The following is an 18,675-nucleotide window of genomic DNA, read 5'->3' on the forward strand; positions in this document are numbered from 1 at the left end:
ATGCATTTACATTAGAAGCGGCCTTCAAGGTCTAAGAAATTAGCATATGAACCTCCTAGGTTTAGCTTTCAACTAAGAATACCAAGAGAACAAATCAACATTGTTGATAAAAATAAAATGGAAAGTTGTTTAAAATAACATGCCCTATTTGAAACATGAAAGTTTTTTTTGGACTTAACTGTCCCTTTAAGAAAAGACACTCTGGAACTGGGAGGTCAGCAGCCATCTTCTTTAGGTTAGTTTCTCAGTTAGTTCAGTTGTGTGTTGTTGCTTATATCTAAGCTGAATAAAGACCTGCTCTGTGTACCTACTATCACGTAGTGCTTATTCATACTAATCAGGGCCGGACTGGGAAATCAGACTGGCAGTGGAAATTTGTATAGACCAGACCAGCCCCGTCCCCTCCAGTCCAGTCCCGCCCCCTCCAGTCCAGCCCTGTCCCCCTCCACCAAAAGTGTTGACTGGTATGTTTAACCCCTTGGCTGCTGTAGCGATGCATTGCATCTCTTCCTGGCAGCCAATGTGTTAACTGTTGAAATGCCAGTCTGTTATGGGACACAGCCACTACTTGGGAATATAGAATATTGAATTGCCATATATTGCTAAAGTCGTTGGCAGTTGAGAATACTTTGAACAGTCAGTGTAAACCTTAACCTTGTTGTTCCTCGTAAATACTTGATGGTAAGCTAAGCTTATGGGTAATGCCTTACTCTCCAGGCTCAGTTACAGGCCCATCACATAATCATTCTAACCCTCAGGTGCATGTAGGGTAGTCAGGTACTCCCATGGCACGGACACCCCAGCACTCACTTACCTCCAGTCAGTGGAATGCTGCAAATCACATTCACAAAGGTCTCCTGTCTGCTTCTGCTATGCTCCTGTCAGTCATTATGCAAACAATGAACCCCAGTACTCAGTACAAGTCCACCTCGTTCCTCCCCGGCCCCCGGGAATGTTCCACACATGTCACCGGCTAGGCTGCTGGTGCTTTTTGTGGCGGGGACATGTCTCCTCCCTTCGGTGTCGGTGATGACTCAGACAATTTCAGTGCCTCTGACTTCTGGGAGCCAGTCTGAGTGTGAGGTCCTTGGTTGCTCCGTTTGCAATCACAGGTCAGGATGCTGCATAAGCAGCGAGCAGGACAGCACTGTTCTGCCGCTAGGACACACCGCTCCGCTATATAAGGGCTGGATGCACAGCTGCTAACATCCAGGACCATCACATGTAGTAAATGCGGAAGCGGAAAGTGCCTGAATATGAGTGGCTGTGGCCTGTCAGCCTGTGTGCAGTGCTAATTGCTGGCGGCTCTGCCACTGCGCTGCCTCACACAACTGTGCTTTGCGCCTTGCTGGAGAATTTCTGCTTTTCACACACTGGACTGCAGCTGCCTCTGCTGGCCCACCGCGATTTTTCCCGGTATCCCGGTGGCCCAATCCGACCCTGATACTAATATGCTAAATAGTCACACAAGAAACACGACACTAGGAGGGGAACAAGTGGCATTTCTTTTGTGATTCAGATAGAGCATGACATTTTAAGCAACTTTCTAATTTACTCCTATTATCAAATTTTCTTCATTCTCTTGGTATCTTTATTTGAAAAGCAAGAATGTAAGTTTAGATGCCGGACCTTTTTTGGTGAACAACCTGGGTTGTTCTTGCTGATTGGTGGATAAATTCACCCACCAATAAACAAGTGCTGTCCACTGTCTGAACCAAAAATTGTCTGGCTCCTTAGCTTAGATGCCTTCTTTTTTGAATAAAAATGGCAAGAGAACAAAGACAATTTGATAATAGGAGTAAATTAGAAAGTTGCTTAAAATTGCATGCTCTATCCGAATCACAAAAGAAAAAGTTTGGGTTCAGTGTCCCTTCAAAAAAAAATTCTTATTGGGTACTGTTTACTGTTATGTCAGTCACGTGATATTTGCACCCAGTAATAACCCTGCAGTAAGTCTGCACATGGCTCTAGTAAAAAGTTTTGATGCACGTGATTTGAGGCAGGTTGTAAACATGCAACACTGACCCTCTGAATGCGACGCTGGAACCAGCTCTCTACTCGTAACCAGTGTGTGTCTGAGCTCAGGTGGGTGCATCCAGCTGGGATACAGCAGGTGGTGGTGCAGAGAGGGTGCTCTAGCTTACTCACTCCACAGGATTTAGATTTTACAACCGCTGACCGGAGCGATTCAAATTCACTGTTGTCTTCCTTGAGAGACAGTCACTGCTCAATTCTATTACCGGCTGCTTGGCTTTACCTTCACTCGCTAGTATGGAGGCTTTGCACTGGGGAAATTATATTTTTTATTAATTAGCACATTGAGCAGTGCAGGTGTACAGAGGGTACAGAGAAATAACAGTAGCTCTGAACACCTGCACTGATCAATGTGCTAATTAATAAAATATATCATTTCCCCAGTGCAAAGCCTCCGTACTAGCGAGTGAAGGTAAAGCCAATCAGCCGGTAGTAGTATTGCGCAGTGACTGTCTCTCAAGGAAGACACCAGTGAATTTAAAATGCTCCGGTCAGCAGTTGTAAAATCTAAATCCTGCAGAGTGAGTAAGCTAGAGCACCCTCCCGGGTTAATTTTTAAATTGTTTGCTGTGCAAGGGGTGGAGTTTAAAAAAACAAACTGTTTTTGTTTGTTTTACCCTTCATTTTTTTATTTTTGTTTCCTGTGTGGGTAATTAGCGGAGGGATTATTTTCACTTGTTTGGGCCTACCTAGACCCTAGCACAGTAACTCTGTGAGCCTGCTCTGAGAGGGTCCGCTGCCTTGATTATCTGTTAAAGTAAGATTGTCTGTTTAAGTAAGCAGTTAGCTAAACAAGGTAGTTAGGCAAACAAGAATTTGGAGTAACCAAGTAGAAATAGAATTATTTTATATTTTTAAGTTAAACCTTTTAGTAAGTACTTGTGAGAATCTCATTCAGTGTACAGCTTGCCACGTGTTTGCATCACTGGAGCAGCCGCTTCAGTTATTATATGTCTGTGGCAAATGTGAGCATATTGTCTCTTTAGAAACTCATATTGGAGTTCTGGAAGAACGAATTGCAACACTGCATAAAATTCAGACACTTGAAAGGGAAATGGATATGAGTGAGCTGGTTGTTAATGGTTCTAGCAGTGGGAATGGGGAGGATTCAGATGAGGAGACTCCATAATGTAGCTGGGTCACAGTTAGAGGATGAAAAAAAGGTAAGTGGAAGAGACAGGCCAGTTCTGAGCTAGTACACCCCAACAGATTTGCCAGATTAAGTGAAGATGTTGGGGATATCAGTTAGGGGTGTCAGAGAAGGCTGATTTGCCTAGTATAGTGAACAGTCCTTTAGTCGTGGAAGAGGAGCATACTATGGTGGGTAGTCCTTCAGTCATGGAAGAGGGACATACCAGTCAGGGCCTGAGACAGATGTTAGTAGTAGGAGATTCTATTATTAGGAAGGTTGAAAGGGGAATTTGTCATCCAGATCCTTTAAATAGAACAGTTTGTTGTCTTCCAGGGGCTTGTGTTAGACATATTGTGGAGCGTATTGATAGATTGTTAGAGGAATGTGGGTGTGATCCTGCAGTGATGGTACATATTGGTACTAATGAAAGAATTAGCGGGAGATGGAGAGTCCTAAAAAATGACTTCAGGGAGTTAGGTAGCAAGCTTAAAGCAAAGACCTCCAAAGTAATATTTTCAGAGGTATTACCAGTGCCGTGTGCTAACTCAGTAAGGCAGAAGGAGCTACGGTCTGTTAATTTATGGTTAAAAACATGGTGTAAAAATGAGGGGTTTGACTTTTTAGAGCACTGGGCTGACTTTCTACTTGGGTACAATTTGTACAGTAAGGATGGATTGCACCTGAATGATATGGGTGCAGGTGTGTTGGGGGAAAATATGGTAGCACGCATAGAGAATCTTTTAAACTAGGCAAAGGGAGATCAGTCTGTGAATATGTCACTCCTATAAAATCTCAAAGAAGGGATGACTTGAGAAATGTCTCATTAGAAAGTATGGAGGAAAGCACACCAAGTAGCAGCAGAAAGCACGTGAAAATTAAATGTATGACAACAAATGCAAGGAGCATGACAGGTAAAATGGGAGAGCTGGAGCTCTTAGTTGCAGAAGAGGATTATGATGTTATCAGTATAAATGAAACTTGGTGGGATGATTTCCATGACTGGGCAATTAACTTAGAGGGGTATAATAACCTTAAACCTACAGGGAAGATATTTATGATACATGTGACAATGTAGAGACCCTGTGGGTTGAAATAAAGAGTGAGGGGATCCTAAAAAATATTACTTGGAACATGTTACAAGCCCCCCAGCATTAGTGACCTGGAGGAAACTCAACTACTAATGCAAATAGGTAAGGCTGCTAATCAAGGGCGTATTACTGCCTAGGTAAACAAGGCACGGGCCTAGGGCGGCAGCTTGGCAGGGGCCTCAATTTTTGGATCCACTGTGAAGGCGTTTGTATGGAGTCTGTCATATTTTTAATACATTGCATATTTGCATGTGATGTTTGTTCTCTGATAACATGTAAACTAAATACCACACCAAAGCGTGCTTGTTTTTCTAGAGCACATAATCCGGTATACGGCTCTTTGACACGCCCCTCAAGCTGCAGTTGCACTGACTGATCCCCATTACAACAAATGGACGCCGGAGTGAGAGCTAAAGCTGGAGGCGCAGTCTGTTGAGGTAGGTGTCATTACAGTCATTCTGTGGTATTTTGAATTCTCTTCAGTGACTGACCGCCTTTTAGTGGTCAGTCGCGTTTTAAGCATATATAAGGTCAGGGACCATGTAAAGTACTAAGCAGCTGCTTCTTACCTTCCCCCGGTACCTTAATCATCTGCATGCCCCACTCAGCACCATAAAACAGCACAGGGCTAGCAATGTGTACCTGTACTAGGCTAATCTCACAACAATCTGGCGAGAATACAAAATACCCTTTACCTGCCTCCAATGCTGGGACACTCCTATCACGTGTTTCCTGTGTAATTGGAAACAAAACACCCCACTTGTTCCTCTGCCTGCCCTATTCACTAACCTGCCCTATATTTTTACCCCTCTCACTGAAACACCTCTGCCTAACCCACTTACTCCATGCTCAAGTTTCTGACCCCCATATATTAACTTCTCCACTGACTCTTTTACTTACAGCTGTCCCTGCCCTCATCCTCTAATTAACTCCTCTTCTACCTGCCCAGTCTTTTTTTTTTTTTTTTTTTTTTTTTAGTTAAAATGTTATATCATCAAAACTTAGTGCAAGACAGAAAATAGTGTTACTTAGTAGTGAAATTTGTGCTTAACAGTGCATACAAGCCTGCAATATATCTATTACCTTTTCTAGTAAGTTTTACTTTTCTTATATTGCTAACAAAATAGTCCTCTTAATATAAATAAAACATGCACAGAGGGCCATCCTCCTTCCTTATAATATCAGCTTGATCTCTAATTCAAAGATACTTGCAAACTAGTATACTATAAGTTTACACACCCAGAGATAATTGCCTACAGCCAGACACTGGCCCAATTAAAGAAAAAAAAGAAAAAACCAAACGTATTGGCATTTATATAATACAACACACATATTACCACTTTTACAATGTATGACTGCATATATACCAGTAGGCTAGCTCAGAAAGACACATTATTCTCACTATCTTTTCTTTGGATAATAACTCTTAGCATGGTCTGCTGATCAACTTAAGACAGTTTTTAGTCCAACGTTTCTTCTCCTTTTCCTTCTTTTCCCTCCCTTCTTATTTCCCTCTTTCACAGAAAATCTTTAGAAATTCAGATTATGGATTTAACCCACACTTTAGCAAAAAACATTCTGTATCTTGCTCTTCAGGGAAATACTGGAGTTCATCCACGGCACTAAATGCCTGATATTGCGGCAAGATGTGGTAAATTAAAAACAAACCCCAACAGTCATTATAGCAGGAGCGGTTACCTCCACAGATACCCTTTCTTCAAGGCAACTGCCCTTATAACAAACAGCAGTAGAGGCACTGGGACCAGTTTCCCTATAGTAGTCCCGCAAACACTCCTTTGCCCAACAAATGAGGCTATATATATATATATATATCAAGGGCCACCTAACCCCATGGATGCAAAGGGGTTCAGACACTTACATAAATCACGCTGCCCGTCAGGCTCAGTTCTTGTGTAGCCCAACTTGACTGGGAGCTGCGGATCCGCTCTTCTCCTCCGCCTAGATGCCTTAGGTGCTGCTCTCCTGCACTCTACGTGCTCCGTCTGTACTGGAGGCGTGACGTCACCAGCTCTACATACCTCCGCTCCCTATTGGATGGCTAGGGAGGCTCGACATCAATGCCGCTTCTGGGTTGCTCGGTGCTCCTCTTGCAGTGTGCTCAGCCAATAACGGATACAATTCCCTGAAGTGGCCCGGGGAAATTCGTTTCAGCAAACGAGCTCTAGGAGGTATAATCACCCCACAGCGGGCCCAACACTCTCACTCCTCAGCACCAGCGCAGCCCCGGCCACCGGTCAATTTCTGGCACTCTGTAAGTTCACTGCGCTGTAAGGGTCCCACACCTCATCGGTCGCTATCCCTGCCAGCTGGTTCTTTGCACTCTGTATGGTAGGTGTAGAGATTAACTTTAAGTATAAGCTTTAGGTACCATGTTTAACCTTTTAAGCAGATTCCATAGTGTAGTGAAGTTGCGGCTTAGACTAAGGGCCGTAGATAAAGTCTCTTGAGGGTTTCCTGTCTGGGCTAGTATGAATTTGCCAGCCTCCCTAGGGTGCTATTCGCACCAGCAGCGGGAGAAATGGCTGCAGGAGAACGATGTATAGAGCTGTCCGTTCTCAGTGCAGCACGCCGACCTCAGCTTGCACTACTGAACAGCTCCTCCCACGAAAAGCCTCTCACCTACTCCTTCTCGTCCAGTCTTTACTTAGTGTAGCATTTTACTTGTATATATTGACCCACTTCCCAAAAGCATTTGCTTACCCCAAATATTTAGCCTTTTACCTGCCCAAGAACATTCACAGTTCCTTTATATCTGTTTCCTCACTTACTAAACCTGTGTGTCTCATCACTCACACAGTCCATTCCTACACACTGTCCTCTTTACCTTCCCATTTCCACAGAATGGCCTCCCTATTTAAAACAGCCCTATAAGCAGAGCTTATGTTTCACCAATATATTTTATAATGGTCTAGACCCTGTAATTACCCCTGGACTAACGAGTATTATACTGGTAAGTGGGTTTATTTAAATAAATAAATAAAATTTATATATATATATATATATATATATATATATATATATATACAGGGAGTGCAGAATTATTAGGCAAGTTGTATTTTTGAGGATTAATTTTATTATTGAACAACAACCATGTTCTCAATGAACCCAAAAAACTCATTAATATCAAAGCTGAATAGTTTTGGAAGTAGTTTTTAGTTTGTTTTTATTTATAGCTATTTTAGGGGGATATCTGTGTGTGCAGGTGACTATTACTGTGCATAATTATTAGGCAACTTAGCAAAAAACAAATATATACCCATTTCAATTATTTATTTTTACCAGTGAAACCAACATAACATCTCAACATTCACAAATATACATTTCTGACATTCAAAAACAAAACAAAAACAAATCAGTGACCAATATAGCCACCTTTCTTTGCAAGGACACTCAAAAGCCTGCCATCCATGGATTCTGTCAGTGTTTTGATCTGTTCACCATCAACATTGCGTGCAGTAGCAACCACAGCCTCCCAGACACTGTTCAGAGAGGTGTACTGTTTTCCCTCCTTGTAAATCTCACATTTGATGATGGACCACAGGTTCTCAATGGGGTTCAGATCAGGTGAACAAGGAGGCCATGTCATTAGATTTTCTTCTTTTATACCCTTTCTTGCCAGCCACGCTGTGGAGTACTTGGACGCGTGTGATGGAGCATTGTCCTGCATGAAAATCATGTTTTTCTTGAAGGATGCAGACTTCTTCCTGTACCACTGCTTGAAGAAGGTGTCTTCCAGAAACTGGCAGTAGGACTGGGAGTTGAGCTTGACTCCATCCTCAACCCAAAAAGGCCCCACAAGCTCATCTTTGATGATACCAGCCCAAACCAGTACTCCACCTCCACCTTGCTGGCATCTGAGTCGGACTGGAGCTCTCTGCCCTTTACCAATCCAGCCACGGGCCCATCCATCTGGCCCATCAAGACTCACTCTCATTTCATCAGTCCATAAAACCTTAGAAAAATCAGTCTTGAGATATTTCTTGGCCCAGTCTTGACGTTTCAGCTTGTGTGTCTTGTTCAGTGGTGGTCGTCTTTCAGCCTTTCTTACCTTGGCCATGTCTCTGAGTATTGCACACCTTGTGCTTTTGGGCACTCCAGTGATGTTGCAGCTCTGAAATATGGCCAAACTGGTGGCAAGTGGCATCTTGGCAGCTGCACGCTTGACTTTTCTCAGTTCATGGGCAGTTATTTTGCGCCTTGGTTTTTCCACACGCTTCTTGCGACCCTGTTGACTATTTTGAATGAAACGCTTGATTGTTTGATGATCACGCTTCAGAAGCTTTGCAATTTTAAGAGTGCTGCATCCCTCTGCAAGATATCTCACTATTTTTTACTTTTCTGAGCCTGTCAAGTCCTTCTTTTGACCCATTTTGCCAAAGGAAAGGAAGTTGCCTAATAATTATGCACACCTGATATAGGGTGTTGATGTCATTAGACCACACCCCTTCTCATTACAGAGATGCACATCACCTAATATGCTTAATTGGTAGTAGGCTTTCGAGCCTATACAGCTTAGAGTAAGACAACATGCATAAAGAGGATGATGTGGTCAAAATACTAATGTGCCTAATAATTCTGCACTCTCTGTATATATATATATATATATATATATATATATATATATATATATATATATATATAATTTTTTACCCCTCATCTTATTTACTTTGGAAATGCAAAGCAAAACTAAAATATAAAAAGTAATGTTACACCCTGACCAAAAAACATTGTCTAAAACAAGTACTAAAATCGGGGGGGGGGGCAGCAGAATTTTGAATGCCTAGGGCAGCACAAAACCTAAATACGCCACTGCTGCTAATAACAGTTCTGTAATTATGGGAGATTTTAACTACCCTGATATAAACTGGGCCAATAAAACTAGTAATTCAGCTAAGGGGGATAGATTTTTAAATGTTCTCAGGGATAACTTCTTGTCACAATTAATAGAGGAGCCAATTAGGAGTAATGCTATTTTGGATTTAGTGCTATCAAACAATACAGATATGATATCAAACATAGAAGTCAAAGAACATTTGGGTAACAGTGATCATAACATCGTCACATTTGAAATCTCTTTTCATAAGCAGTGTCTTAAAGGTTTAACTAAGACTTTTAATTTTAAGAATGCAAAATTCAACGATTTAAGGAAATCATTAAATAACTTAAAGCTAGATTACGAGTTGTGCGTTACGGCTCTTAACGCTAAAAATATGGTATTTTCAGCGTTAAAACAGCACTGCAGCCATTACAAGTCTTGTCGGTATAGGTGTATCGCAAGCCTTTTTAGCCTGTAACACAACATCAGTACCCCACTCGTAAAAATGAAGTTTTTTAATGGGATTCCCATAGCGCTGGTAATACAAATTTTTCTGGGAGGCTAAAAAGCAAGCGTTACACTCTAAAACGACATGATCCATAATGCCATCTAAAGTCAGTAGTTATGAGTTTTACGCTACAAAGCTGTAACATAAAACTCATAACTAATGTGTTAAAAAGTACACTAACACCCATAAACTACCTATTAACCCCTAAACCAAGGCCCTCCCGCATCGCAAACACTATAATAAATTTATTAACCCTTGATCTGCCGCTTCCAACATCGCTGCAACTAAGAAAATGTATTAACCCCTATTCTGCCGCTCCCCAACATCGTCACCACTATACTAAAGTTATTAACCCCTAAACCGCCGCCCTCCCGCATCACAAACACTATTTAGATATTATTAACCCCTAATCTGCCGTCTGCCCACATCAAACCCATTATACTAAAGTTATTAAGCGCTTCACCGCCGCCACTATAATAAAGTGAACGTAGATACCAACACAATAAGGTAAAAAAGTATAATCTTTATTTCAGACCCATATCTTAAAAATAGCAACGTTTTGGGGTTAACCCCTTAGTCATGCCATCTGTTAGACTGTGTATTTGGTGTCCTTTTAAACATTCTGAAATTTGCGCCAAACATTTCTTAGGCTATACACTTAGCGCCATCTGGTGGCGTGTTAGTCAAATTACATTTAAACATTTTTCATTTCAGTATTTATATGCCCAAGCACTGTAACAAATTAAAAACAAGAAATCACCTTAACTGCTAAGTAGCATTACATAAAATGCCTTTCCTACATATTAATTGTACAAATTTAATCAACTTAATTACAAATTCATCACTGATAATTCACAAGAATTCACAAGAAGCATGAAAGATCAAAGTCGCGGTTTAATACTTTGTGCGCCATGGTTTCCATTTTGAAAATCCACCACATCTCCCTTTGCTTGAGCAATAGCTCTCTATCCATACCATTTCTTGGGACTGGAATCTGTTCAATAACTTGCCAGCGTAGTTGGCTAGTGTTATGGCCCTGCTCAATAAAATGTTTGGACAATGGTGCTTCTACATTTTTCCTCCTAATATTACTACGGTGCTGACTAATTCAGTCTCTGACCTTTTGTGTAGTCTCACCTAAGTATATTAAGGAGCACAGACATTTAATGAGGTATATTACATGTGAACTTTCACAAGTGTGGAAACCTTCAATATTGAATCTTCTCCCACTATGTAGATGGAAGAAATGTGGCCCTTTAATAATAGAGCTACAGCTCATACATCCTAGGCACGGATAGCTCCTTTTCCTCTTACTGCCCATATGACTTTGCTTAAGGCATTTACTGGGGCCTACATCTGTTTTTACTAGATGGTCTCTTAAGTTCTTAACACGTCTATAGGCCATAAGAGGGCCTGTTCAATGTTAGCTGTAGCTGTTCAATGTTAGGATTATAATTTTTGATGATATGCCAATTACTCCTAATCACTCTGCCTATTCTATCACTGTAGGGGCTATATTGGGACACAAATACTATCCTGTCTCTCTTCATAGTATGTGCACCACCCTTATGATTAAGATTATTAATTTCTTGTATTTTTCTGTCTATAAGACTCATGGGATACCCTCTCTCTAGGAATGTATCCTTCATCTGTTGTAATCTTACTATTCTGTCCTCTTCCTCACTCACGATTCTGTTGACCCTAAGGAGTTGACTCTTAGGCAGAGAGTCAATTAATCTCCTAGGGTGAAAGCTATCAAATTTCAGGAGTGTGTTCCTGTCAGTATCCTTTGTATACAAGTCAAATTTTAATCCATTAATGCTTTTAGTTACTTTAGTGTCAAAAAAAGTGACAGATTCCTCACTACAGGACATGGTGAAATATAAATCCCTACCTTCAGAGTTAAGTTCCCTAACGAACCTTTCAAGGGACTCCACGTCACCCCACCAAACGCCAAACACGTTGTCTATGTAACGGAGTCAAATGGCGCCGTTGTCTTTGAATAACATTCTCATAGACCCTTCTTTCCTCGAATTTGTTCATATATAAGTTGGCGTATGATGGGGCAACGTTGGAGCCCATCGCAGTACCCTTAACCTGGATAGTCATCCGTTTAGAAATATTTACCACAGTATCCTGTCATCCGATCACTTCTTGGCTGCCGCTTTCCTGCTTGACTTCCTCACTTGATCCTTCTTCCCTTCTTTTGTGGTGCCTTCGGCCCCCCCGGCGGCATCGCTTTCGCCACCACTCAACTCCAAAGGGGACACGTCTGCACTCTCTGATGATGTGTTGGATCGTTCCGAGCTGCTGCCGTTACGTGCCTGTTGTCGTTTCTTGTGATTGGCTCTCCTTCGGGCACCTGATCAGTTAGCATTCCGGTAATCAGGGAAACCACCACGCCACTTGTATACTCTGCCCAGTTTATAATCATCTTCATCCCGCTGGAACTTTGTCTGCTTCACCTCCTTGATCAACTTTTGTTCAGCTGTAACTTTCTCTTCAATCTTTTTATCCAACTCTTCTAAGGTAAGCATCGCTGGTAAATCGGCTCTTTGTTTTTTAGTGACATCCATCTGTGTGTCGATTTCCTGCAACAAAGCCATTAGATCGAGAGAGCATTTGTTCAAAATTGCCTCAAACTTGTCACAGTAGGCTTGATTCTCCTTAATACTGATAAGAGGATCCGTTACAAGGAAAAAACAAACAGCCGCAAACATTGCAAATAAAGGCCGACTTTATTGAAAGTCAAGGTGAAGCCCAGGTACATACAAGCTCGGGAGGGAGCACAAAGAATGAAACGTCCGACGCGTTTCCTGCCCGGAGGCACTTCGTCAGGGAAGTCCCTGACGAAGTGCCTCCGGGCAGGAAACGCGTCGGACGTTTCATTCTTTGTGCTCCCTCCCGAGCTTGTATGTACCTGGGCTTCACCTTGACTTTCAATAAAGTCGGCCTTTATTTGCAATGTTTGCGGCTGTTTGTTTTTTCCTTGTAACGGATCCTCTTATCAGTATTCAAGCTTTTCTCACAAGAGACTGAGGAGTGTCTCTATTTCCGATCACAAGGAGCCTCACCATCCACGTAGAGACATACAACGGACATAAGGTAATTTTCTCACTACCCACGAAGAGATATACAACGGACACCAGGTAATCTTTATATACTTAGAAACCGTTTTTTTCACTGTCCATACTATTTATACCTTAAGTCAGGAGTTCAATGTTCTCTATTTAACAGTGGATCATATATGAGCAGATTTGCACTTATACTGTTACATTGTTTGGAGTATCACCTGTATCTGAACTATAAATTACAGCATACCGTACATCTGAGTGCAATGCAATTACAGAGTGTCTGAGTGCGACCAATAAAGTATCAGAAATTGATTCTCCTTAAGCAGGGTTGGACAGGTATTCATTCTAAGTCCTCTGGGGATTCTTCGCACCCTATAGTACTCAGCTAGGGTTGTTGCGTGGAGGTCCCATTTCATAAGTTTCATTTTGAGAGCCTCATATTCTTTTTCAACTGTCAGTGATGGTGCTGTTCTTAGGAAATCCCTGGATCCCCTTGTCAGCGCTGAAATGCGAGCCGCATCAATCTCGCTATAGGCAAATGTTTTGCTACCGTCAGTGCCGGTGACAGGGTCTTTATCAGTTTGCATTTTTCAGCATCCAGTGTGCACGATTAAGATGGAGATCATTGACAAGAAATTGGCGGAGTATCTATATGTAGTGACACCCAGAACCCCTATCTTCTATATGGTCCCTAAAATTCATAAGGATGCTAAGAAACCTCCTGGGAGACCTATAGTCTCCAGTGTGGAGTCTGTATTTACTAATATCTCCAAATTTATTGACAAGCTGTTGCAAGCTGAGGTCATGAAAATGGCCAGTTTTGTAAAGGACACAAGTCATTTCCTTGAAAGGGTGAAAATGTTGGAATTGCCAACTAGCCGGTATCTATTATTCACCATGGATGTGAGGAGTCTTTACACCTCCATCATGCACAAAACTGGTGTGGCAATTATTAGAAAGACACTCATGGTGAATGGTAGATACACGGTTGAACAATGTATTTGTATGGGTTTTTTTCACAAAAAGAGCTGATATCTTTAGGGCAATGCCCTACAAAAGGCCCTTTTAAGGACCATTGGTAGTTTATTCTAGATTAGGTTTTTTATTTTGGGGTGTTTTTTTTTACATGAGTATTAGAATAGGAATATTTGTTATTATTTTTGATAATTTGTTTGTTATTTTGTGTAATGTATTTTTTTAGGGGTTGTTTGGGTTTTTTTGTAGCAAGAGAGCTGTTTAACTTAGGGCAATGCCCTACAAAAGGCCCTTTTAAGCCCCCCAAAAGGCCCTTTTAAGGGCCCTTGGTAGTTTGGGGGGGTGGGGGTTTGTATACTGTTAGGGGGTGTTTGTTTATTTTTTTGTAGCAAAAGAGCTGCTTAACTTAGGGCAATGCCCTACAAAAGGTCCTTTTAAGGGCCCTTGGTAGTTTGGGGGGGTGGGGGTTTGTATACTGTTAGGGGGTGTTTGTTTATTTTTTTGAAGCAAAAGAGCTGTTTAACTTAGGGCAATGCCCTACAAAAGGCCCTTTTAAGCCCCCCAAAAGGCCCTTTTAAGGGCTCTTGGTAGTTTGGGGGGTGGGGGTTTGTATACTGTTAGGGGGGGTTTGTTTATTTTTGTAGCAAAAGAGCTGTTTAACTTAGGGCAATGCCCTACAAAAGGCCCTTTTAAGGGCCCCAAAAGGCCCTTTTAAGAGCCCTTTGTAGTTTATTCTAGATTAGGCTTTTTTATTTTGGGGTGTTTTTTTGTTTTGTTTTTAAAGGGTATTAGAATAGGAATAATTTTTATTTTTTTTGGATAATTTCTGGGGGGGGGGGTTTGTAACGGTAGGTTTTTTATTTTTTGTAATGGTAGGTTTTTTATTTTTTGTAATTTTAGGTTTTAGTGTAAGGCAGCTTAGGTTTTATTTCACAGGTAAGTTTGTATTTATTTTAACTAGGTAGTTAGTAAATAGTTAATAACTATTTACTAAGTAGTCTATCTAGTTAAAATAAATACAAACTTACCTGTGAAATAAAAATAAAACCTAAGCTAGCTACATTGTAACTATTAGTTATATTGTAGCTAGCTTAAGTTTTATTTCACAGGTAAGTATGTATTTAGTTTTAAATAGGTATTATTTAGTTAATAATTGTTAATTTAATTTAGATCTATTTTAATTATGTTTGGGTTAGGATTATGTTAGGGTTAGGTTTAGGGGTATATGTAGGGGTTAATAGTTTAATTTACGTTGATGCAATGTGGGGGGCTGGCAGTTTAGGGGTTAATAGGTTTATGTAGTGATATGGGAGGCAAGAGATTTAGGGGTTAATAGCTTTATTTAGTTGCAGCGATGTCGGGAATTAATCATTTTAGTATAGTGGCGGCGATATTGGGAGCAGCAGATTAGGGGTTAATACCTTTATTTAGGTGGCAGCGATATCGGGAGTGGAAGATTTGGGGTTAATAACATTATGTAGGTGTCGGCGATGTCGTTGGTGGGCAGATTAGGGGTATTTAGACGTAGGGTTTATGTTAGGGTGTTAGGTTTAAACGTTATTTTTTGTTTCCCCATGGACATCAATGGGGGTGCGTTACGGAGCTTTTCTTTCTGCGATCGCAGGTGTAAGGCTTTTTTTCTGACCCGCTCTCCCCATTGATGTCTAAGGGGAAAGCACGCACAAGCACGTCAAAACAGCGTTTGTTTTTGATGCGGTATGGAGCTTAAAAGCACCATATCGCACGCACAAGCCGGGTTTTTTAAAACTTGTAATGGCAGCACTTTAGGGGATTAAATTATGCCACTTTTGTTGCGTTCATTAATTTCCCTATAGCGCTCAAAACTCGTAATCTAGGCAATAAATTGGGATGAAGTATTCTCTAGTAAAAATACAGAGGATAAATGGATAACATTTAAAACTTTGTTAAAGGGACAGTCTAGGCCAAAATAAACTTTCATGATTCAGATAGAGCATGTAATTTTAAATAATTTTCCAATTTACTTTTACTTTTATCACCAATTTTGCTTTGTTCTCTTGGTATTCTTAGTTGAAAGCTTAACCTAGGAGGTTCATATGCTAATTTCTTAGACCTTGAAGCCCACCTCTTTCAGATTGCATTTTAACAGTTTTTCACCACTAGAGGGTGTTAGTTCACATATTTCATATAGATAACACTGTGCTCGTGCACGTGAAGTAATCTGGGAGCAGGCACTGATTGGCTAGACTGCAAGTCTGTCAAAAGAACTGAAAAAAGGGGCAGTTTGTAGAGGCTTAGATAAAAGATAATCACAGAGGTTAAAAGTATATTAATATAACTGTGTTGGTTATGCAAAACTGGGGAATGGGTAATAAAGGGATTATCTATCTTTTAAAACAATAAAAATTCTGGTGTAGACTGTCCCTTTAAATAAATATGCATATCAACAAATACCATATGGTTAAAAAAAAAAAAATCCAAGCCAATATGCTAAATAAAAATGTGTTAAGAGAAATTAGGAAAAAACATAGGGCATTTAAATTATTCAAAGAAAATAGTACAGACTCAACATATCATATTTATAAGGAATATAACAAAGCATGCAAAAAAGCAATCAAATTAGCCAAAATTGAAAATGAAAAATGAATTGCAAATAATTCTAAGTCTAACCCTAAAAGCTTCTTTAAGTACATAAAAAGCAAAAAATCTAGTAAGGACAATATAGGTACATTAAAATATGTGGAGGGTAGTATGGTTAACAGTGACAGGGAGAAGGCTGAGGTACTAAACCAGTTTTTTTCTTCAGTATACACAAGAGAGGAACCAATGGACGATACTTTGAAACAAACTAGAACATGCCAGCCCATATCATTAACTAGGTTATTAACTAGGTTATGTATAGAGGATATCAGGAAAAAACAGGATAATATTAAGGTAAATAAAACTCCAGGCCCAAATGGAATACACCAAAGGGAACTTAAGGGGTTAAGGGAATTTAGCACTGTTATAGACAAACCTCTACTCTTAATTTTTCAAGACTCATTAACTTCAAGCATGGTACCTCAGGATTGGCATAAAGCTGATGTGGTGCCACTTTTCAAAAAGGAAAGCAGGGATGACCAGGAAGCAATATACCAGTTAGTCTGACATCAATAGTGGGGAAGATATTTGAAGGGATTATAAGGGATTATATTGATGAGCACATTCGTGTAAACAAGACTATGAGGCCGAATTATCAAATGCGGATCAGGTCCGACAGACATCGCTGAATGCAGAGAGCAATATGCTCTCCGTATTCAGCATTGCACCAGCAGCTTACAAGAGCTGCTGGTGCAACGCCGCCCCCTGCAGACTCACGGCCAATCGGCCGCCAGCAGTGAGGTGTCAATCAACTCGATCGTACTCGATCGGGTTGAATTGTGGCAATTCCTGTCCGCCTCATCAGAGCAGGCGGACAGGGTTATGGAGCAGCGGTCTTTAGACCGCTGCTTCATAACTCCTGTATCTGGCGAGTCTGAAGACTCGCCAGAAACAGGGGCCTTCAAGCTCCATTCGGAGCTTGATAAATGGGCCTCTATGAGTTAAAATCAGCATGGTTTTATAAGAAATAGATCATGTCAAACTAATCTAATTAGATTCTATGAGGAAGTAAGTAAAAATATATATATATATATATAAAGGGGAAGCAGTTGATTTGATATACTTAGATTTTGCAAAGGCATTTGATACAGTGCCACATGAGAGATGAATGCACAAAATGAAGGGACTGGGAATAGTTGAAAATGTTAGCTCATGGATAAATAACTGGATAAAAGATAGGGAGCAACGAGTAGTAGTGAATGGATCATACTAAGATTGGACAAAGGTAATCAGTGGAGTCCCTGAGGGATCAGTACAGGGTCCTGTTCTTTTTAATATTTTTATAAATGACGGAGCAAGGATTAAATAGCGACATCTCTATTTTTGCAGATGATACTAAGTTAAGTAAGGTCATTAGGTCAGAGCAGGATGAACTTTCGTTACAAAGGGATCTGCAAAAATTAGCAGTATGGGCAGGTAAATGGAAAATGAGATTTAATACAGGAAAATGCAAGGTTCTACATTTTGGAAGTAAAAATAAGCAGGGAACGTATTATTTAAATGGGACAACACTTAGCCAAACAGAGGAGGAAATGGATTTTGTAGTAGTAATAGAAAACAAGCTAAAGATGGGTGCACAATGCAGGGCAGCGGCTACAAAGGTTAATAAGATACTAGCATGTATTAAAAGAGGCATTGATTCAAGGGAGGAAAGCATAATTCTGTCACTATATAAATCCCTGGTAAAACCTAAACTTGAGTATGGAGTGCAATGCTAGGGACCGATCGCAAAAAAAGATATTGCAGAACAAGAAAAAGTTCAGAGAAGGGCCACAAAGCTAATAAGGGGAATAGAGAATTTAAACGGATAGGAAAGTCAAAATTAAACATGCATGATTCAGATAGAGCATGTCATTTTAAGACACTTTTAAATTCACTTCTATTTTCAAATGTGCTACACTCTCTTAGTATCCCTTGTTAAAAAAATGAATACGCACATATCATACACTAGTGGGAGCTGCTGCTAATTGGTGCCTGCACACATTTGTCTCTTGTGAATGGCTAAATAGATATTTTCAGCTTCCTGGCAGTAGTGCAATGCTGTCTCTTCAGCAATGGATAACAAGAGAATGAAGAAAATTTGATAATAGAATAAAATTGGAAGGTTGTTTAAAATTATATGTTCTTTCTGAATCATAAAAGAAAATGTTGGGGTATTTGGGGCTAACCAAACTGGGTCTGTTTTCTTTAGAAAAAAAGGCACGTGAGAGGTGACATGATTACTTTATATAAATATATTCAAGGCCCATATACAGAGATGGCAGAAGCTCTGTTTATTCAAAGAAAATTGTTTGTGAGGTCACAAAATTCAAGGTTAGAGGAAAGGAGATTTAATCTCCTGCAACGGAAACGTTTTTTCACTGTAAGAGAAATAAAATTGTGGAACTCATTACCAAAGGAGGTAGTGA

Source organism: Bombina bombina, chromosome 2, assembly GCF_027579735.1.
Source record: "Bombina bombina isolate aBomBom1 chromosome 2, aBomBom1.pri, whole genome shotgun sequence".
Taxonomy (NCBI): domain Eukaryota; kingdom Metazoa; phylum Chordata; class Amphibia; order Anura; family Bombinatoridae; genus Bombina; species Bombina bombina.